Source organism: Pantherophis guttatus, chromosome 4 (genome assembly GCF_059756535.1).
Source record: "Pantherophis guttatus breed Tessera chromosome 4, ASM5975653v1, whole genome shotgun sequence".
Taxonomy (NCBI): Eukaryota; Metazoa; Chordata; class Lepidosauria; order Squamata; family Colubridae; genus Pantherophis; species Pantherophis guttatus.
In genome coordinates, this window is record NC_142066.1 from 74,158,705 (window position 1) to 74,170,390 (window position 11,686).

Here is an 11,686-nt window from a genome sequence, read left to right on the forward strand (position 1 = left end):
AAAGGGGAGAAACCATTTCTGACAACACCATGAAAAGCATTATAATTAACTCACTAGATCACAGCTGGGATAACTACATTACACTAATAGATAACCTAAGTATAGAGCAAATTACTTTAGAAAACCTTACCAATAAGCTTATTACTGAAGATAGACTTAGAAGAGAGCGATATACACAACAAAGAGAAGGTAGAAATCAAAGAAGGACTGATTTCAGGGCCAGAGACAGATACCCACATGAATGTCTCACATGTGGATCTGAAAGACATCAGAGTAGAGACTGTCCCAAGAATATAGGATACAGTGACTCATATAAACACAAGGATAGAAGAATACACTTTTTAGACAGAACCTCCCCAGATTACAGGTATAAGAGAAGAGAATCACCACACTCTAGAGAAAGACAAACATACAGAAATAACCCTAGAGAAAATAAGAAAGGATCACTATATGGAATAAGAAATAATAACACTTTGATATCTGATTCACTCAACACCTGGCTCATAGATTCAGGAGCCACATGCCATACAACTCATAATAGAGAAATATTAAGTAACTTCACTGAAAAGAAATATTATATTAAAGTAGCAAACCAAAATAGAGTCCTAGTGAGAGGAATAGGAGACACGCATATAAAAGGTATAGGAAAAATAGAGGGGGTACTATTTGTGCCCGAAATTCCAAATAACATATTGGCAACCCTAAAGTTAAGCTTAGACAATGCAATAGAAACCACTTTCAGAGGTGGAAAGGTATTCATGACTAAGAACAACAGAAACATAGGTAAACTATTTACAAATGATGGACTAACATACCTACTGCCACAAGATAACGAACTAGTCTATGCAAACTATCAATTAAGAAACAAAAAACCAAATTCAGATAGCCATGATGAAAATAATGATAAGAATGCATCAAACACTGATACTAATATGTCTGAAAATTTAAACAATGGAAAACCTATTCATGATAATTGTAGTCACTTACTCCACAGAAAGCTAGGACACGCGAGCTTTCCAGTCATACGAAAAATGTTAGAGTGTTCCGAAGATTTAAAAATAAAGAACTGTAAAAATTACTTAGAATGCTCTGTATGCAATTCTTCCAAAATTAAAAACAAGCCAAAACCCAAAAAAGCCACCCGCACCACACAATCAACCTTTCAACTAATTCATATGGATGTAGTAGGCCCATTAAAACCTTCAATTAAATACAAAAAAAGATACTTCCTGACCATAGTCGATGACTATAGTAGATTTGGTTTTGTATACACCCTTAACCACAAAAGTGAGGTTTTCAAAAAATTTAAGGAGTTCTTTAAAATGGTAGAAACACAATACAATACCAAAATCAAACAAATAATGACTGACAGGGGGTCGGAATTCCTATCCAACGAATTTTCAATTTGGCTAAAATCACAAGGAATATTGCACTTTAAATCTTGTCCATTTTCCCCATTCCAAAATGGAGTCTCTGAAAGGAAGAATGGTTTGCTACAAACCATGGTTAAATGTGTGTTAGATGATGCTGGTTTAAACCAGTCATTCTGGGCTGAAGCCCTTAATTATTCCAATTACACTATAAATCGCTTATGGTCCAGTACAATCAATAAGACCCCATACGAACTCATGTATGGAAGGAAACCAAAAATTGGGCATTTACACGTATTTGGTGTATCTGCTGATGTATATGTGCCCTCACAGTTAAGACGCAAAGGAGAGAAAGTATCCAAAAGACTGATATTTATGGGGTACGAATCAGGAACCAAGGGATATCGCTTCATTGATAAAAATAATCACTTCATTGTATCCAGATCTGCCGTGTTTCATGAACACATGAACTGGTCAAAATTACATCTCAATGAAATTTACCCAGAATCAAAAAATATTACACACACGCACGCAAAACATCACACATCAGATACGAACCCCAAATCCACATCTACTAACAGAATCAAATGCCCAGTAATAGTTAATGATGAATGGAAAAAAGGACACCCCACTTTGAAAGTAGATCAATTAACCGAAAAAGAAGCTAAGTATATGCATAGCGATGAACATCCCCAGAATAGGCCCATTAGATCCAATAGGGGCATAATTCCTAAAAAATTAGATGATTACGTACTGTCTATCCAAGCTAAACACCTGACTCCTAACACATATGATGACATACTTAAGCTACCCCTAGAAGAAAAAAGTAAGTGGGAGGAAGCAATGAAAAAAGAGATGGACAGTTTGAGAGAACTAAATGTATATACACCAACAGACCTGCCCACTGAGAAATCCCCTATTGGCACTAGGTGGATCTATAAAATCAAGGAGCTAGAGGATGGTAAATTCCTATACAAAGCCAGGTTGGTGGCTCAAGGCTTTGCCCAAAGATTTCCGGATGACTATGAAGACACTTATTCCCCAACCGTTAGATCAGAAAGCGTGAAAACAGCACTAGTGTTAGCTTCTATCTTAAATCTGGAAGTATATCAATTTGACGTGCAGACAGCCTATCTGCACGCTGATCTAGATAAAGAAATTTATGTGAAAGCACCCCCAGGAAAGGATACAAAAAAGGGAGAAATTTGGCTATTAAACAAGAGCCTTTATGGACTAAAACAGTCCGGTAAGCGGTGGTATGAGTGCTTATCAAAGATACTTAAAAATATGGGTTTTGTAGCTACTTCATCTGATTTTTGTTTTTTCACAAAAAAAAATAATGATTCTATTGAATATGTTTTGATTTATGTTGATGATATATTGTATTTTGGACACGACAAAATTAAATGTGATAATTTCGCTGAACAACTAGGCAAAAATTTCAACTTAAAAATATTAGGAAAGGTAAATAAGTATCTAGGAGTCCAAATTGACAAAACAGATAAGGGGTTCAAATTATCTCAGAAAGACAAGATTATGGAACTCATACAAAAATGTAATTTAATTAATTCAAAAATTTGTGATACTCCTATGTCAACTGATTTTTATAGGAATGTGTATAATGAGTACGAACCATTCAAGGATAACACGTTATATCGATCAATTATTGGGTCCTTATTATACATATCTAATTGGACCAGGCCTGATATCACCCTTGCTGTAAATTTGTTGTCAAGACATGTAAGCAATCCTAACTCATACCACTGGGAAGGAATTAAGAGGATTCTAAAATATCTAAAGTCTAGCATTGATATGTGCTTATTCTTAGAACCATTCATTTCTGAAAAACCAACTTTGACCTGCTACGCTGATGCTGATTGGGCTACTGATTCAAAAACCAGAAAAAGTACTTCTGGATATGTTTTTCTTATAAATGGCTGTGCGGTGCACTGGTACACAGGCAAACAGAATTTAATTGCCACTTCCACAGCGGAAGCCGAATATGTTTGTTTATCCAAAGCGGTCAACAATCTAACTTGGTTCGATGACTTGTTAACCAATGTGTGGGATGAACCTGTTTATCCAATTATTATCAATGAGGACAATAAGGCAGCAATTGATATATCAGCTTCCGAAGCAATAGGTCAACGATCTCGACATATCGATATAAAATATAAACATGTAAGACAACTGTCAAGTATAGGATTTATTAAAGCTATCCATTGCAATACTAGTGAACAAATTGCTGATATCCTCACTAAGCCATTGCCAACCAAACAACATATGTATTTGACTTCCAAACTTGATGTGCATATATAATCTTAATAACCCACCATTAGTTAGGTATTTTAGAGGGGGATTTGTTACAGATGAAAATACCTAACCTGATATCTGTAAATATGTGTGCTTGTTTATATGTCATTGTGTGATGTCATTGTGTCACTTACCATTGGTTAGTACTTACCATTAGCCCCGCCTTCTCTGTATATAAGTTCTTGCTCCTCCCAGATTAGTGCCTGTCTAATTGTGTTCCTGAGGAAGAAAAGAAATAAATATTACTATTACAAGAAAGCCTACAGTCTCTTATATATGGGCCTAACCAGGATAACCAAACTAGCAACATAGAATACCCATATGGGGAGAAGTGTATGCATGCCAATTTCCATGCTCTCTCTCACATAGCACTGAGTATGATATTTATCTGCTTGTGGTATAATGGTTTTAACATTAGAAACAAAAAGCTTGACCAAGTTAAGGTGCCACATGACATTCACCCAATCCCTTCCAAGTGCTTGGGGGGAAACCAAATCTTCAGTGCTTTTTAGAAGGATAGAAACAGTGGTGGGTTGCTCCCGGTTCAGTCCAGTTCTTGCGAACTGGTAGTAACAGTGGTGGGAGGCTCTGCCCATCTGCCCGGACGTAATCATGAATGATCTGCGCATACGCAGAACCTTCTGCACATGCACGCACACTCTCATTGTGAACCAGTAGTGGAGGTAAGTAGAACCCTGCCAGGCAGAAACTCTGACAAATCCACCACCAAACACCCACAAACGAAAGATATCACTATTAACGATGACCCAAATGACTCCTGTACATGGTATAAATGTAATGAATCTATCAACGAATATGATGAATTCAAGAAATGCTGAGTATCTACCAATTATGCCCACCACACCCGCCTGAAAATAAACAAACAGGTAGCCAATTTCCTACAAGCACATTAACCTACATTTATCCATCTATGTCCATCTTGTTTACCAAAATTCAACAACTTAATTGCCATGTCTGATAGGGTTCATACCATGGAAACAACTATAAAGACAATCATAGACTCCATAAAAACAAGTTTAGAAACACGTATACTAGCATGTTTAGAACCACATTTAATATAGCTTGAAAGAAAATTACAGCATAAAAAAATGAAAACTCAACAGATCAAAATCTTATCCCAATTCAACAAACATTACCTAAACCACAACCAAAACCACAAATATCTGCCAACCAACCAAATAACATCTCCATACTCATCAAAGATACCTTTGAGAGAGAACAAAAATGTCAAAATGCTATTTTATTTGGATTAGATGACACCAGTGAACCATATATCGCAAAGGTTCATAACATCATTAGAAGCTATAATACACCATCTCCCCTGATGAAATCATTGAAGTCTCCAGAGATGGACCAGAATACAAGATCAGTGGCCCAAGATTCTGTAGAGTCATTTGCAAAAATGAGACCAGCAAACATAAATTCATTTATACTATAAATTGCCAGATCCAACCCCAACCATAGCAAATTTTGATCATGGCCTAACCTATCCTTATTACAATGGATCCGCTCCCATGAACTTCGCACAGAACTCAAAAGATGCCAAGACAAAGGCGAATCTAACCTATACATTGACTACTGCGCTGATTGCATAAAAAGTAAAACCTACAAAAAGCATTGTAAACAAAATGCTCGAACTTCTCTTATTAAATACTGGTACATTTGACATTATATTTGTCTGTGAAACATGACTAAAGTCATCCCTCCCTGACTCTATCATCACAGTAAGAGAATATCATGTTTACTGGTCTGATTGCGAAACCTGTAGAGGTGGTGGAGTAGCTATCTTCTACAAAAAGTTACTAAACCTAAAAAATATTCAAGTTACACATGAACTTGCTCTTCTGGAAACTATCATCTGCGAACTGTCCTTAAACATCACACTTTGCTTCTTACTATGTTACAGAGCCTCCGACTATGACATCACACATGTGAACAAGTTAACTACACTACTAACATGGGCAGCCTCTTGCCCATACCCTCTCATCTTTCTGGGTGACCTCAACCTACCTCTTATTAATTGGACAATAAATGAATGTACAACTGAACCCATCCATACAACCCTATACAATGCTGTTACTAATCTAGGTCTAGATCAACTAGTACCTAATAACACTAGACTCAACAACTGCCTCAACCTCATCTTGTGCAACAGCTTAAATTCAATTTATGGACTACAAATAAAAGAACCCTTTTCCAACAGTGACCACAGCATGATAGACTTTTGTCTCAATATACACCTTTACAAAAATCACCATAATAATGAGATACCCAACTACAACTTCAAAAAAGCCAACTATGATCTCATAGACACTGATCTTTCATCTCTTGATTGGCAAATTCTATTCTCTAACTGTAACATTGCCGAAGACCATTATAATATTTTCTTGCTCGAAGTCAATAGAGTTATTAAATTATATGTACCACTAATCACCACCAAAACCAGGAAAAACAAATTACCCATAATAATAAGAAAGCTCCAATCCAAAAAACAAATCCCTTTGGCATAAAAACAAAACTGGCTATGTAGCTAACTTTAAAAGCTGCTACAAATATATATGCCACCAAATAAAGACTGAATGCACCAATTACCACATCAAACAAGAAGGAAACCTTCTTTGCACAAAATCCAATCATGCCTTCCATAATTTTGTAAACAACAAACTTAAAGAGATCCATCCCACCCCTAAAAGGATCTAACGGTAAAGAATGCAATGATGAAGCAGTTAAAGCAAACCTCTTTAACATATTCTTCAGCTCAGTCTTTGTAAATAGTGATGGCTCATGCTCAACATTCCCTAGTCATACCAATAATGACTACAACAATCTAACACAAATAAATTTCACAGAAGATAATGTTGAAAAGGCACTACGCAGACTGAAACCATCTCTATCTATCGGACCTGATGGACTATGTGCATGCTTCTTAAAAAAGCTGTCCACTACTATAGCAGAACCCCTAAGCATAATCTTCGAAACATCTTTCAGGACCAGCTCCCTACCCCACCTATGGTCACTAGCTACGGTCATCCCTATCTTCAAAAAGGGAGACCCCGCCTAGTCGAAAATTACAGACCAATCTCTTTATGCTGCGTCACCTGCAAAGTCATGGAATCAATCATCAACCAACCCATTACTCTCCACCTAGAAAAAAACAACCTACTCTCTAATAAACAATTTGGTTTCAGAAAAAAATTATACTGTAATCTACAACTTCTACACTGCAAAAACATATGGACTACAAATCTTGACCAGGGCAAAGCAATCGATGCAATTTACATAGACTTCTGTAAAGCCTTTGATTCAGTGGTACATGACAAACTAATTCTAAAACTAAACTCCTACAGCATCTCCGGATGCCTCCATAATTGGATAACTACATTTTTGTCAAACAGACAACAAATGGTCAAAATAGCCCTATCAAATCCTGCACCTGTTAATAGCAGTGTCCCCCAAGGCAGCGTTCTAGGACCAACACTCTTCATACTATACATAAATGACCTTTTTTATCATATTATAAGTAACTGCATTCTCTTTGCCGATGATGTTAAACTATTTAACATTACCAACAATGCTGCTACCCTTCAAAAAGACCTTGACTTTGTGTAGGAATGGTCAAAAAATTGGCAACTCCAAATCTCAACCAACAAGTGCTCTGTTTTATACATTGGCAAAAAGAATCAGAACACTAAATACAAGCTAAGTAGACATGACCTTGTAGATGACCCTCACTCTGTCAAGGACCTTGGAGTACTCATATCAAATGATCTAAGTGCCAAAGCCAACTGTAACAACATCGCCAAAAAGGCATTAAGAGTTGTAAACCTAATCTTGTGTAGCTTCTTCTCCAGTAATATGACACTACTAACCAGAGCATATAAAACATTTGCTAGACCAATTCTCAAATACAGCTCATCTGTCTGAAACCGGCACTGCATATCGGACATTAATACAATTAAGCGTGTCCAGAAATATTTCACAAGAAGAGTCCTCCACTCCTCTGCTCGTAACAAAATATTCTATGCCACCAGACTTGAAATTCTGGGTTTAGAAAATTTAGAATTACGCCGCCTTCGGGATGACCTAAGCATAGCTCATAAAATCATATGCTACAATGTCCTATCTGTCAATGACTACTTCAGCTTCAACCACAACAATACATGAGCACACAATAGATACAAACTTAAGTGAACCCCTCCAAACTCGATTGCAGAAAATATGACTTCAGCAAGAGTGGTCAATGCCTGGAATGCCCTACCTGACTCTGTGGTTTCATCCCAAACCCCCAAAATTTTAACCTAAGACTTCTACTGTTGACCTCATCCCATTCCTAAGAGGTCTGTAAGGGGCGTGCATAAGAGCACCAGTGTGCCTACCATCCCTGTCCTAATGTTCCCTTTATTTGTATTCATTTTATGTATTCAACTCATGCTTATACTTATTACCAAATACATTCTTGACAAATAAATAAATAAATAAATAAATAAATAAATAAATAAATATGCATAGCAATTTTTATAAAGGTTCTATAATGATAGCAAGTCTAGCATTTTGGAAAGCTACTGAAGTTATAGAAGATTGTTTCACTGCTGAGGGCAAGGTGAGGCGAAGCTCTTCTGCCCTAGAGTGTTTGCCATATCACATTATGGACAATACTCTGGGCCAGAAAACCTGACATGCTGGAAGTTTTAGAATGATTTAAGTTTTGATTTCTCGCTAGTGGATTTGAATGGTAAAAATGACATGACTCTAACTTTCCCACAGAGATAGGCTATTAATACTATAGCACTTTTGTCCTGATGCTTTCAAAAAGTAATTATTTATTTTAACACTAATTTCAGTAGCAAAATATTTGCATGCTGTTTGCATAAAAAAGTTGATAGGGAAATAAAAAAAAATAAAAAGCCTAACCTTACCTGCAATATATATTTAATCTATTTTATATTGTCCTGAGATAAGCAAGAATGTGACTGTAAAGGGATTCTTCTGTCTATGAAAGGTTTTTTTTTATCCCAAATTGACTGCCAAGATGTGAAGAATTGGAAGCCAAAACAGATACAAAGGTATTCATGGAATTTTGCAACTGTGGGAATATATTTTGGATAAGTCTTAATAACTAAAACAAGTCTTTGGATATATGGAAAAAATGAAGTAAGGTTACCCTACTGCCATCCAAATTGTCACTTTTACTCTGGATATGGAATTCAATACAAATTCTTGGGATACAAAATTTAAGGACTTTCAAAGAAAATAGACCTTTCTGTTCCTTTTATCAGTTTCTATCCTCTCCAATTTTTTGTTTTTTGAGAAGTGGAACATTTGTTCTGTTCAGCAAGATTCTCCCTAGAGAAGAAAATAACATTATCAATGAGACTCCCTGGTGATCAGGTAGACCTGGAACTGCTCTTAATCAGCCTTTTTGATATGGTAGCTTGAATAGCACTTCCCGTGATGCTTTGTGCATCCATCTTAATTCTTTCCTTCTGAACTCACCATGATTTATAAGTGTCTTTTTTCCCTTTGTATGTCTGAAGTTATCCTTCTATTAGCTTTAATTGGAAAGGTATCTTTTGTTCCCCAAGAGTAGTCTTGTACTAAGCACTGAACTCCCTAGGTTTAAATTTCTGGGGTAGCAAGAGTTCAATTTTCTGATAGCTAAAGGAAAAAAGATAAATAGATGAGAAATAGATGATAGATAGTTTATAAACAGATGATAGATAGATGATGATAGATAGATATATAAATAGATGATAGATAGATAAACAGACAGACAGATAGATTTACCTTATTTTTTGGAGTATAGAACACACTTTTCCCCCTCCTAAAAGATGGCGAAAATTTGGGTGCATCTTATACACCAAATGTAGCCCTGCCCACTTGCCAGCCCCCTCCCCTTTTGGAGTTTTTAGAGGCTGCAAATGCAGCCTCCCAAACAGAGCCTCTCAAAAAACCTCCAAAAGGTCCATTTTATAGGCTGCCTTTGCAAAGAGAAGCTCCTTTGCAAATGGAGCTTTTGGAGGCTGCAAACACAGCTACTCAAATGGAGGGCCTTTCAAGCAGAATTTTTTTTCTTATTTTCCTCCCTCCAGAATAAGGTGCGTCTTATACTCCGGAGCGTCTTATACTCCAAGAAATACAGGACAACTGTGTGTTTGTATGTAAAAACCAGCAAATTAGAATTAGAAGTTCAAAGAGAAACATATATAACTGCAGATCAAACATGTACTGAAAAAAGTTTCTTTTTTACTATTATCATTTTTTCTTCAGTGTACAAGATGTAAATGTATAATTTGTATTATCTGTTATGAATTACATTTAATTTTAGTTTTACTTTTAAAGTACAAGATATTTATTCATTTATTTGTTTATGTGACTACCCAATGCACAGAAATAACTCTGGATAGCTTACATTTGCTCAGAGACATAAAATCATATATCCCATTCCTTTCATTTCTGGATGGGCTCATCCCAGGTTGTTGCCCAGATAAACTAGGTTCTCAGGTTCTATGGAAGGTTAACAAGGTCATGGTCATCCATATTTAAGGGAAATAGTATTCCATTTACAGAAGATATATTATCCGAATCCTACTAGTAGACATTGTTTTATAGAAGGGACCTTAAGCTTGCCAACTCTACTGGATCTCATAGAATGAGCAGGAATAATTGAGAACTGATGGTGCTGCATATACAGTGATTTGTCACTTAGCAATAAAGGGCTTTTATAAGTGATAGAAAGGTGACCCAGAAGCCTATAGGAAACCAGTGCAATTCATGAATGTTGATGTTTCAAATCCAAACGATGATATATCTATACTATGCACACCGCTATGTTCTGAATCAATTCCTACTTCTAGATGATTTTAAAATCACCCTCACATACAGTGTTCTGCTATAGTTTAATTAGGAGGAGACCAAGAGTAAATGGGAGCAGGGCCTCTTAATTCAGAACTGGTTGTAGATGAATGTGAGAAACACTCCTGGCCAAGGTTGCCACCAATCCTTCCAGCAAGAGCTCAGAGTCCAAGAGAACCCCCCCAAATGCATACCTATTCTGTATTTCGGAGTGCAACCCCATTCCAAAAACAATGGAGACTCTCCAAAACCTGGGCTCTCTGAAATCTACAGACACTTAGCCTTGTTTAGTCTGGACTATATCCCATTCTTTCCTATCCAGTTCCCTCAGATCATATGGCTGGGAAAGAATCTTGATGGCACTTCTTGTTCGGTCTAGAAAGAAGATATACAATTGGTGATGTGCCAGCATCACCAATGATTTCAGGTAGATATTAAATACATTTGTGGAGAATTATATTCATGAAGGTTTAGGGCTAGATCAATTTCCCATTGATTGGATCCAATACAGTGTCCTTCCACTGCAAAACATAAAGCAAGTCCAGAACTCCATTGTCACCTTATGGGAACTGGGAAGCATGCCTTTTTCCTGACCTATATCATACTCTTCTCCCTGAAGTGCAGCAACCCTATTCCTTCCTATCCAAAGGTGGTTTTTTATTTTATTTATTTATTTATTTTATTTTGTCGAGTACATATTAGATAATATATATAAGTATAAGCATGAATCGAACACATAAAATGAATATAATTAAAGGGAACATTAGGACAGGGACGGTAAAAGTCAAGGTTTCTTTGAAGGATAGCAGCATTGTTGGTAGTGTTAAATAGTTTAACATCATCGGCGAAGAGAATGCAGTTGCTTATAATATGATAACAAAGGTCATTTATGTATAGTATGAAGAGTGTTGGTCCTAGAATGCTGCCTTGGGGGACACTGCTATTAATAGGTGCAGAATTTGATAGGGCGCTCCCTATTTTGACCATTTGTTGTCTGTTTGACAGAAACGCAGTTATCCAATTATGGAGTGGTCTGGAAATGCCGTAGGATTTTAGTTTTAGAAGTAGTTTGTCATATACCACTGAATCAAAGGCTTTACAGAAGTCTATGTAAATTGCATCGATTGCTT

General features: G+C 36.5%; 1 pseudogene; it reads left to right on the forward strand.

Moving 5' to 3' along the window:
* The first annotated feature begins 4,330 nt into the window (after nt 1-4,330).
* On the forward strand, nt 4,331-6,234 carry LOC148114169 (uncharacterized; annotated as a pseudogene).
* Nucleotides 6,235-11,686: the final 5,452 nt, after the last annotated feature.